This window comes from Octodon degus, unplaced genomic scaffold (assembly GCF_000260255.1).
Source record: "Octodon degus isolate 3935 unplaced genomic scaffold, OctDeg1.0 scaffold00148, whole genome shotgun sequence".
Classification (NCBI taxonomy): Eukaryota; Metazoa; Chordata; class Mammalia; order Rodentia; family Octodontidae; genus Octodon; species Octodon degus.
Genome location: NW_004524724.1, coordinates 6,006,930 through 6,018,964, shown reverse-complemented (window position 1 = coordinate 6,018,964; position 12,035 = coordinate 6,006,930). Strand labels below are relative to the sequence as shown.

General features: G+C 45.9%; 1 pseudogene; it reads left to right on the top strand.

The window, feature by feature from the left end:
- Positions 1 to 10,807: 10,807 nt before the first annotated feature.
- On the top strand, positions 10,808 to 11,557 carry LOC101574189 (annotated as a pseudogene).
- The last annotated feature ends 478 nt before the right edge of the window (positions 11,558 to 12,035 follow it).

The following is a 12,035-nucleotide window of genomic DNA, read 5'->3' as shown; positions in this document are numbered from 1 at the left end:
TAAGTAGAAATCCTGGCTAGAGCAGGCCAACAGTTAGTTAGGCTGGCTGAACAGCCCTGCTAGCAGCCCAAGTTTCTGGTTTCCACACAGACTTCCTCGGTGTGTGGTTTTCATTTTTAAAAAGAAGTCATTTTGTGGTTGCAGGATGAATGCTGGTCTTCCAGCATCCAGTTTATCACCTGAACTGAATGAGAGAAAAAGGTCATGTGTTAGCTAAGTGAGGCTCCTCTTAAGAGCATTCCCAGAATTCCCCTCTAGTGATTTCCTGCTACAGCTATGGGCCGAGCCCCAGGGGAAGTTGGGAAGCTCCTAGCTACCCTCACTTCCGCCATAGGTCTCCTACTAGGGAATCAGGAAAACAAAATATAGGGTAGATAGCTAGTGCTGCCCGCCATTGTTGTTCTTTCTCTTTTGTTTTAACACCTTTGATTTTGGCCTGCTGCCAGGGATATCTCTCAAAATCCACAGATATCACGTAAATAAATATTTGTTGACATTGCTTTAAGCCAAGCGGTCCTATAATACCAGAACAAATTCATCTCAGCATTGAGAAATAGCATCACGACCAGAAGAAATATTAGGCACGTCAGAACTGAATCCTAATCCTGCGGTTCACTGGCTATGAAACCTCAGATCAAGCTAGTTTCACTTATATTAATCTTTAAGAGGGGGATGAAATATCCTTAAGCATGATTATCTTTTTTTTAAAAAAAGATAGGGAAAAAAGTGGGGGTAGCTGGGAATAATGCTCCGTGGTACAAGCACCTGCGTGGCAAGTGCAAGGTCCTGAGTTTGATTCCTGGTACCAAAACAAGATGAGCTAGTATATGACAGAGCCCAGGAGTACAGACTTTACAGGATCACTCTTAGTATACCTAGAATGGGAGTAAAATAATATTTAACGAGGCTCAGTGTATAACATAATTTTAGAATTTTGAGATGATTTCCTTCCTGCCAGAGTTAAAATGTTCTTTATGCTATAAAATGATAGTAATACCATGAATTCCCCTTTTAAATGCTTTCATTAGAAAAGGAAAAGAAGAAGCAAAAAGACAACTGATATCTCCCTGTGACCTCCGAGATCCCTCCTTCACCTACTATTATAATGGAAATACGAAATCTTTTCACATCAGAGGCTTCAAACAGCTTCCAGAAAAGTGTCCAAGACTTGCCACCATTAATCGAAGTGGCTGTTTTTGAAGACGTTGCAATTGTGAGCCATTTTGTTTTATTATAGCTAACACCAACTTCAGTAGTTCGCAGGACAAGGGAGGAAAAACTTCCTTTTCTCTATAAAAAGAAACAAAGCTCTATGGCTGATATCAAAGGTCCTCGGAACATCCTTAAACAAACACGCCCCAGCGCTGCGCTTGTGCACACAGCCAGCGAGCTCGGGAGGGCTCTGCCTGGAGCTCCGGGCTTTTCCTGCCCAGGCTGCCCCGAGGGACTCCCCAGGGCTTCACAGTCGGCCTGGTGGGGCAGGAACAGGAACTTTATATTCTGACACCGAGCTACTAGTCATTCTATGATAATGAGTGATAAAATTATGTAAATCACTAAAAAAAATTTTTTTAACATTGTCACTGTTAGGGACCGATGGGGGTGGACGATATCAGTAGCCGCAAAGCCAGCTCCGGAGGGCGATCGCACAGGCTTCGCATTCCCGCAAGAGGAAGCTGGAACGCAGCTCGAGGGGTCCCCGGGCTCCCCTTCACTCTCTTTCTGGCCGATAGCCGACAATGCCGTGCTCAAAACAAACGCTGAGGCGGAATTCAATCAGGAAGAACAAAACGGAATCGAAAGAAATAAACCAGTGCGAAACAGAAAAAAACAACTGTTTTGTGTGCTTGTTTAACATCTCCTAAAGTAATGGCCTGAGCGACACGCCCAGCCCCAGGTGACGCGTCTGTGGACGCTGCGCCCTAAAGCGTGCTCCTGGCTGCTGGTGTCCGCCTGTCGAGGTCTCAGTTCACTTCGGCCACCCAAAGGCCCCAGAACAGTTGACAATTAGGTTGAGATCCAAGTACTGCTGTGTATTTTTCCAGAAAAATGGCTTGATCGGGAGGTACCAGCTGAACAAATGTTTGAAGCCGACGAGAGGGGTGGGCGGATGGAGAGCCTCGCCAAGCTCCTCAGTAGGCGCAGGTCAGCAGGTAAAGCCCAGCCCCGTGTGTGTGGCTGGGGCGGAATGCACTCTGAACCTGGTCCACGTGCTCGGATTGTGGAAGCTTTTCTCTATTTCAACAAACAGGACTTTGGGCCGGAGAGATCGCTCAGTGAGATTCTAAGCGCCTGCCTCGCAAGCACAAAGACCCGAGTTCCACCCTGGTACCGCGTGCCGTGCTTCTGCCTGCAGCCCCGACTCATCCAAAGGTTACTACCAGTCTAAGCTGAGCTGCATAGCAAGACCCTGCACCAAATAAATAAATAAAAGTTTTGTTTTTTAATTTAGGAAATGGGAATTTGTACATGGGATTTTCAAACATGTGCTCTTCTCCTCTCCCTGAATGCCTGAGACGGAAACCTAGGTTAAAATCTTCAGCCATGGACACTCTGCAGCGCGTTACTCGGGCTTCCTTGGCAGCGTGCTTCTGCCTGCAGCCCCGACTCTGCGTGGGAAACCCACAGAGGAACCATCCACACATTACGGCGCTAAAGGAAGCCCGCAGACGAGGCGGTATTTGCACTGAAGGATCAGGACTGCCAGCGGACGGTGAGGGCTGAGACAGTCACGGTTGTAAAAAACTATGGCTCCATTTTGCAGAATAGCATTTCTCCTTCCTCTTTGATTTATCTCCAGGTAAATCATATAGTTATGAATAAAAAATCAAAGACTTTTACTTTTATTATTAAGATACACATTTAAGTGACTATTAGTGTAATGTAAAATAAGCAGGGTTTTCTTGTTTGTTTGGAAAATGATATGTGCTCATTATGAAAGGGTGTTTGCAAAAATCACCTATATTTGTATTACTTAAAAGGTGATCTCAGGGCCGGCAAGATAGCTCAGTGGACTAAGAGCCTGCTTAGGCAAGCACAGGGATTGGGGTTCCATCCCCCCCACCACATGTCGTGCTGGCCCTGCCCCTCCCCCACCGGGCCTGGTGGCGCACACCTATAATCCCAGTGCTGGGGAGGCTGAAAACAGGAGGATCTCTTCGAGTCCAAGCTGCAGAGTGAGACCCTGTACCAAATACATTAAAAGTAAATATAAATTTAAAAAGTGATCACAGTTAATTGTTAATGTTTAAGAATATTTCTTCCCAGCCTCTTTTTACAAATTTATCATTTTTATATAGTTGTGAATACACAAGTTTGTTCAGGATCTGAACTAGATACAAATGATACATTTAATGGGTGTCTGAAAAATCAAACCTGGGAAAATCAGACCAAGTTCAAAACTTTCACTCTTTCACTAAGTGGTTCAAATTTTTCCACTGGATTTTTTCCTGAGAGCCTGAAGAGAAACTTCTCTACATTCTTTTCTTTCTGCTCACAGAATGATGTGGTTATTGTGATTTGTCTCATGTGAGTGTCCTAACAATTACCAAAAGCAGTTTTAAACCAATCACCTGCTAAAGTCAAGGCTAGAAACGAGGCATGTGAATTCCACTCCTGCCCAGTTCTGCCCTGGGGATTTGACTGGCCACAGATCTTTGCATAAGCTCTGCCCGCTCTACGCTGTTCTAATCAGGTCCCTCAGAGATCTTCTAAACTGGGGCTCTCACTGTTTGGTCCACACTTACTCCCACAAACAAGAGGAGCAGAGAAGGGAGGGCACGGGTTGGGACAAAGGATGAGTGGAACACAAAGCCCGCCCCAAGCTTCCCACTACCTTTCGACAAGAACCCATCACATTTATCTCTAAGCCTCTGGGGCTCAAAGCTTTATGAAGTGACTCACGGTCCCAGGAATCCTCCTAAATGCCAGTGATGCCCTTGAGGAGGTAGAAAACACTCAGTAAGAAGCTGTCAAAGCAACCTGTACCCAGTGCTGGAGGCTTGTGTGTATTGTGAAGGTGTGTTGTAAGCCTGCTTTTTACCTGTTTCACTCTTCATCCTACGCTGCCACAAGGTTCCCATCAACCTGCAAATCAATGACACCAGGCAAGATCAAAATGTATGGTTGACTTGAAATTTTAAAAATTACTGCAGTAAATGACACATTGCCGTTATTTCCTGCCACGATGCTCCCTTTCAATGTGAACGCACGGATCCCATCATCCTGGCTGCCTTGGGGAGCAATTCTGGACTCATGACCAAGAGCAGTGCGAACACAGCTGCAGAGCACCGTCCAATAAAAAGCCAGGCTTGGGCGCACACGCCTGTGCCTCTCTGTCCATCAGTGGAGGTGGCGCCGTGAGACTCCCGGCCCTCGCTCGAGGCCCAGGCGGCCACAGAAGGGAAACGTTTTGAACTGGTGCAGGACCCAGCTAAAGACACATAGGGAAGAGGACTTCCAGAACTGTTCAGAAAGTGGCAGGAGTGATGCAGTGAGTGTGTCTTAGGTGGGGGCAGGGCGCTGAGGGGGTCGAGTGACAATGTGAACATTCGCCACAACTTTGACTCACTCTACATATTCAGATTCAATTGATGTTACTTAATTCCGGAATTCGAGTCAAAGGTGGCCAGACTCCACATCTTCTCCTACTGAACATTCATCATTTGGCAGCCTTGGAAAGGATTCCATCCATGTCAACTTTGGAACTCAACACTCAGTGAGAGAGGAGACAAGACCAAATGCAAGAAATAATAATGGCTGTTGTCAAACAGCGAATCCACTTCATTGGTTCCCCTCACAAGAATGAAGCATGCCACAGGAGTGAATTTTCCTGGTTATTGAAGTTGTTCTCTAAAAAATCTAATTTGTATTTTCATCATCTTTTTGACATGATATTTTCTGTCTTCTTAACCAGCTAGATAATTCTAGAACATCCTTGTTAACATTTGGGACACCTAAAATTCCCAGGATGAATGACTCTTTGGAACCTCCAAAGAGTTTTGGATTTTCTGATTTTCTTTCTCACAAAGTTGGATTTCAGTCATCATTTCTGCTGTGTATTTTCTTCTTTCCCTTTTCTTTTATCATCTTGGTTCCTTCTTTCCTGTTTGTGCTAAGCTTTCTGGACTAAGACAAAATGTCGGATCTGTGTGAACAAGTTAAGCCTGTGGCCGAAGCCCTGCGTTCACAGAAAGAAGCACGAGGCATGATGAGGGTGAGGCTCACTGTTTGCCCGAGTTTATGCCTCTTCCCATGTACAGCAGTTCTGGTGTTAGGGGGTAGAGCCACGGCGCCAGGCGGGACCGGCCCACACCAGCTTGTGGTTATGATATTGCAATTCTTCAACAATCACCAGGATTCAAGAGCAGGTGTTCAGAGGCATGATGGGGTGGTCTGGGCTGCAGCCAGGCCCCCAGGAAGAATCTGACTGGGAAATTCTGGTGGCTGGGAAGAAGAGAACAGTGAAGTCTGAGGAGAAGGGACTAAGTGCCAGGAGGGAAAGGAAATGAATTTCAGGGATGCGCCCACTGTGGCCTGCCTATTGCAAGTACCCTAAGCCCTATGTGATTGCAGAGCTGTTTGTACACACGCCCCACCTCGGCCATAATCCACTCTCTGCCTTTCTGTCCTAGAAGGCTGCTAGGCATAGTCAGTGGGAAGCACTGGAGACATCTTGAAAGTGGAGCCAGGACATTCGTGCCCTGGTCTCTGGTGTTGGCTGCACCACTCTCGCAGCAGCCGGCTCCTGTCAGGCCATCCTCCCATATACCTTGGCTCAAGGCTGCCCCCTCCCCAGCCCCTTAGGCCCTGACTTGGTCCTTACTCCATCTTCTTGGTCTCCTAAGCTTCACTCCCATCCTTCTTCATGTATGTCCTTGTTTGAGATTCTCAGTTACCCTCCATTGGATGGTGTCGAGGGCCCTGCTGTTACCTTGGTGGTATTTTATTCTCCTTTTGTAAGTGGAATAAGTGAGACTTAGATTTTTATGTAACATGTCCATGATCATAAAGTGAATTTGGCTTGGGATTTTAACCTACATCTTTCTAATACATGTGTCATAGGCATAAACCAAGCTGTGCAAAAATTCACAAGAGCTCAATTGAGCTGGTACAGTTCCCCAAAGGAATGCCACTGTGGGACTGCCCAGATAGATGTGGATGGCCCCAGCTGAAACTCATCTGGAACTTGACTGGCCATCGTGGTGATGAGGACAGCGGGAGCCCTAGGAAAGGAGTAGCTGCTGAAGAGCGATTAGCGGCTTTCTCCCGCCAGTTCTTGCTCCCTGGGGCTGGCTCAGCCACTACAAGGGCTGATGTCATGAAAGGAGGCGGCTTTGTGTGCTCTCAATTTCCGTCCCATAGTTTCCACTGTGCTTCTATAAAGAAACAAGCGGCCTTCAGCAGAAGTGGCCTGCATTAGTCAGGGTGGTACTAGAGAAACAGATGTAGCATAAGATACACCAGTGTGCAAGAAATTACAAGCTTGGTTTACAATGTCAGCTGCAGAGCTGGCTGAGGAGGTGTACATGGAGTGTCTGCACCCTGGAGGCTGAAGGGTTCAGTGCAAGGCCTGGAGTTCACTGTAGTGTCTCACGCAAGTCCATATCAGGAGGCTGATGGGTCTGCGACGGAAGCCTGCAGAATCCAAGGCAGAAGCCAAAAAGTCTGCACTAGAAGCCAGGAGATGATGTCCAAGCTGAAGACGGAGGCTGGAGCACATTTGAACAATGGATTCCTGTCTTCCTCACTTCCCTTTTATATCATCCAGGTGGTGAACTACCCTCGGGTGGGTCTTCTACACCCTAGAGTGTAGAATTTCTGAGCCAATGTAGTTAGAGTTCTAAACTTCTTAAATTGACACAATTGATTAACTATTACATGGCCCCTGATCTGGGACTTTCCTCCTTCTAGAACACAGTGAGACAAAATAAACTTCTGTTCTTCATAAATTACCCAGACTCAAGAGTTGTGCTATAGTCACAGAAAACATACTGAGACAAGGGTTGAAGAAAGAACAGTGTGCACTTTATAAATCCTAGTTGATGCGTACCCAGGGCAAAAGACTATATCCCTAGGAGCACAGGGCATTAGACCAGGGAGGGTCCTTCTTTGCAGGCAGCTTTTACAGTGTGCTGAGTTGGCCCAGCAGTTCCAGGAAGAAGCCTCTGGGGTTCACACTAGGAACAAGTAACATATGGGAGTATAGTTTCCTTGCTTGCTTCATCAAGTGCCACCATCCTTCAATTGATTTTATCATTTTTTTCTCTGTGTTTACTGAACAAAATCCTGGGACGTGAAGTCCTGGGGTTTCCCTCGATTTCTCTCGTAAAATGAGGCCACCCTGCTCTATAGGATTTGGGGGTCAGCATCGCCAGTGCACATGTGAAAGACACATACTCGATATGTAGCTAGTTTCTTCAGAGCGCCCTGCTTAGCGAGTACATCCAAACAGGAAAAATCCGGTCTCCCTGCGAAGTTTTGCAGTTTGAAGGCTCAGTTGGTAGAGCCCAGTCGCCCTCCTTGCAGCCTGAGCGAGGCTCTCCAGGGAAAAGCTGCGGGGGGGGGGGGGGGGGGGGGAGGGCGAGACCCCCCGCCGGGGCTCAGCGGCTCACGTGCTCCGCGGCAGCGTGCGTGCGTGCGTGCGTGCGTGCGTGGTTCTTCCGGAGGAGCAGGCTCCTCCCTGCTGGAAACAGCTGCTGCCAAGCTTCCCGTCCGACCGCTCTCTTGGGTTCCTAGGACGGCTGCGCGCGCTCTGGGCTGGGGAGCGTCTTACGCGGGGCGTCTGGGGTGAGGAGCGGATCCCAGCGGGAGGGAGCGTCGGGAGCTAATGATTTAGGTGGCAGGGTGCTCCGTGGACCAGTGCGCCGCGCTGTGGGCGCCGCCACCCACAGACCACAGGCGCCGCGTCCGTCCTGGGATGCGACACAGGTCACGGAGGACCTCGCCGTGCCAAGGCTGAAGTCTGCGCAGCGCGCAGCCACCACGGAGTGTTTTTAGTACTAAATTTATTGGAGAATATATATATATGTATATGTCGGCACCCCTCCCCCTCCTTATTGTCAAAGATTCATTTCCAGTTGCTCCTTCTCGCCTTTCCCCTTCCTCCCTTCCCCTCCCGCTCCTGACTTCCCTTTTCCTTTGGAATGGTTTCTTCCTATTTTGCAATATCTATTACACGTTGTACTCTTATTTGCACTTTCAGTTCCTCAGTCCAAAGACCGGAAATGTTTATACATGCTTGTCTAATCTATTCTACTTAAGAATATAGTCTTGGGGCCAGGGAGATAGCTCAGTGATCTAAGCACCTGCCTGGCAAGCGCAAGGACCCGGGTTCAATCTGCAGGACTGCTTGCCATGCTGAGCTGGCCACCAAAACTGGGTGTGGTGATGCACCCCTGTAATCCCAGTGCTGGAGAGGCTGAGACAGGAGGCTCACTACAAGTCTGAGCTGTGTAGTGAGACCTGTACCTAATAAATACAATTTAAAAAAAAAAAAGAACATAGTCTCAAGGTCTACCCATTTAGCTACAAATATTCCAAGTTTACCTCTTCTTTATGGCTAAGTAATATTCCACGGTACAAAAAATCCATATATTCTGTATCCATTCATCAGTTATGGGAATTTGGGTTGTTTTCAAGATTTAGCTATGACAAACTGTGCTGCTACAAACGTGTGCATGTATATTGCTGTGGCATGATGGTTTTAATTCTTTAAGGAAGATACTAGGAAGGGGAACAGCTGGATCAAATGGGACCTCTAATCCTAGAGTTTTGAGGATTCTCCAAACTCATTTCAACAGCAATTGCACCAGTCTACATTCTTACTAACAGTGAAGAAGGGTTCTTTTCTCCCTCAGCGCCCTGCCATCATTTGTTATTGGTTGATTTCTTGCTAACAGCCATTCGTTCTGGAGGGAATTGGACTCTCAGCATTGTTTCAATTTGCACCTTTTGAATAACCAGTGATATCGGAAATGTTGTCATATAGTTATTTGATGTTTGTACTTCATTTGAAAAGTGTGTATTCATCTCAGATGGCCATTTTTGGAAATAAGGAGCTGTGAAATGACAAATGGCCATGTACACAGCCCAGGTCATTCAAATCACAAAATCTGGAAAAGTTTGAAAATCATTGTTTTACAGTAGATATTTCTTATCTTAGATGCCCTTGGAATTCATTTACTTTTTTTTTTGAAGGAAAATATTTATATTTTTATGAATTGCCCAATTTTCTATAAGCTTATCTCTGCTTCTGGCTATGTGAAATGACTGTGGTAGAACTTACCCTCTCCTAGAGGAAAACTAAATAGCTGGAAGAAAGGAGGCAACTACTTCTGGACACTGGACGGCAGGCAGTGAGATTTGTGAACTAAGGGATATGAAGTGGGTTTCACATTCATTCTGGCTTTCTACCTGGAGGCACTTTCCTGACTGTAGAGGAGGGAGAGGCGGTCCCAAGAGGACATGGAAGGAAACAGACTGGGATGTAGGAGTGAGATACCTGGGGTGTGAGCATAGAGTACTGGGGAGGCAGGACCTCTTGTAGGAAGAGCTCTGAAATCTGCATAAACACCCCTTGTGTATTGTGTTGAATGCAAAAGCACAGAGGTGAAGCGGGAGGCTCCGTGAAGTGGGGGCAGGAGGAGATGGGGACCGTCAGCTGAGGAGGTGCTGGAGACGCACAGGTCAGGGACGTGCTGGAATTCTGGTCAACCATAATGGAGAGCCCTTGTGGGAGCTCTGAGGTGTTCAGGGGCAGCACCAGGTGACCATACTTGACAGGATGAATAAACCACTCGTGTAGTAGAGAACACTCAAGGACTTCCTGGGGGAACTCAGAAAACCACACTGAGGAGCTGTGACTGATCAACAAGAAATGACAGCACTCGCCAAAGTAAAGGTCAGTGTTTTACAAGAATGCCTATTTTAAAAAGGATCCAATACTCAACAATAAAAAAAAATGTAATTTCCAGAATCTGAGAGGAAACAGATATAGGGAAAAATAGAAAAATCCAGAGTACTATCAAATGCAACATCAGTCACTAGAAACATAACCCAGGCGAGAATTGCTAATTGAATTTGCAGAGACAATCTTAAACACAGGTATTATATGTAAATGCTTTTGAGATTTAAAGGGAAGCAAAAGCCTAATGAGAGGAGATAGGATTATAAAAATGAAACATCTAAAAATTTGGTAATATATCAAGTGGAAAATATCATGAGAGGAGGTTCACAACTGATTTAGATTGAGAAGGAAATAGAGACATAGAAGGTAGGCAAACTGAAATACAGATGAACAAAGTCAACAATCAGGGCCCTGGGGAGAACAGCAAGGGTCAACTTGTGTGTAGTTAGAGATCTTTATTAAGTGAAGAGGAAGAAAACAACATGAAGAAATTTTGGCAAAGCTGATAAAAATGTATGTCCACATATCTAAGGTGTTCAACAGATCCCCAAGCAGCATCAATGCAAAGAAAACCAGACCAAAGCATATGGTAAAACATATGCTAACGGGAAAAATCTTAAAAAAATAGAATTCTCAAGAGTAGCTGTGGGAGAGGACATACCCACTGTCTGCAGAATACATGGTATTTTTCTACAGACTTCTTATTGGGTACTATGTGGGCTGGAAGCTGATGGAATGCTGAGGAAAAGAAGCTACCACCGTAGGATTCTACTGAATGAAAGTGCTTCAAGAGTGAGGTGATGCGGCGCCTGCCATGTCACTGGTGCCTGAGAAGCCTGCTCAGTCTCGCTTCTCCTCTCCCTGTGGAGGCTTGGGGCCCCCGAGTGAGAAACAGGGACCATGTTCCCATGCAAGCTGATGGCACTAAATGACCACAACCCTGCTGGCTTCAATGCAAAGATGAAACCGAATTTTGAAACTTTATTGTTTGGCTTGAAGACCAGAAAATCAGACGCTACAAGACTGAAGACAGAGGTAATTTAAGAAACACTCCCAGCAGTGACTGGCCCAAGTTCTTTGAAAAGTATCTCCAAGATGTTTACTGCCCTTTCAAGATTGAGAATCAACCAGAAGCAATTGACTGGCTTGGTTTAGCTGTTATACTTGAATATGGAGATAATGCTGACAAATACAAGGACTTAAGCCCTGACAATGAAAAAAAATACTGACAATGCAAGTAAAAATGCAGAGCCATTGATCAGTTTGGATGTGAACAATCCTGATTTTAAGGCTGGGTAATGGCTTTGGCCAACCTCCTTCAGGTTCAGCGCCAGGATGAATGCCTGGTGATGCTCAAGGCAATTTGCATTTTGGTTCAGGAGCGCCTAACACAGGATGCAGTTGCCAAAGCAAATCACACAAACGAGGGTTTGCCTGTTGCTTTAAACAAACATATTCTTGGCTTTGACACGGGAGATGCATTTCCTAACGAAGCTGCTCAGATTCTGCGATTGCTGCATATAGAAGAACTCAGAGAGCCGCAGACGAGAGTTAAAGAAGCTGTAGTCGCTGTTCAGGCAATTATTGCTGATCGAAAGACAGACCACAGACTGGGGAAGGTGGGAAGATGAGCCCTTCCGGCTTCAGCCCCTTGCCCGCTCAGTACGGTTGGGAGCTGCAACACTTCCGGCACGGATCTGGAAACCAAGTCTCGCTTTGGAGGGAGGAAGCCCAGAAAATTGACCATGTTCTAGGAAGTTATCACCACAGTTACTTTTTTTCTTTAATGAAGTTTAAGAAAGTAGAAGAGAGAGAGAGAGTAGGAGAGAGAGAGGAGATACAGACATTTTCAGAGGAACAGGAACTAAGAAAGTTCATTGCCAGTAGACTTTTTACTGTAAGATATACTGTAAGAAATTTTTGTAGGGAAGAATAGCAGATGAAAAGTTAGTACTACAAAAAGAAATGAACACTGAAAATGATAGATATGCTTTTTATACAAACATTTTTCTTTAGCAACATGTAATCAATACGTAAAGATTATTAATGAGATATGGTACATGTTTTGTATGGTACTAAGTCTTAAAGCCCATTGGCCTACTTATGCCCTTAATTATTTATGTTATTT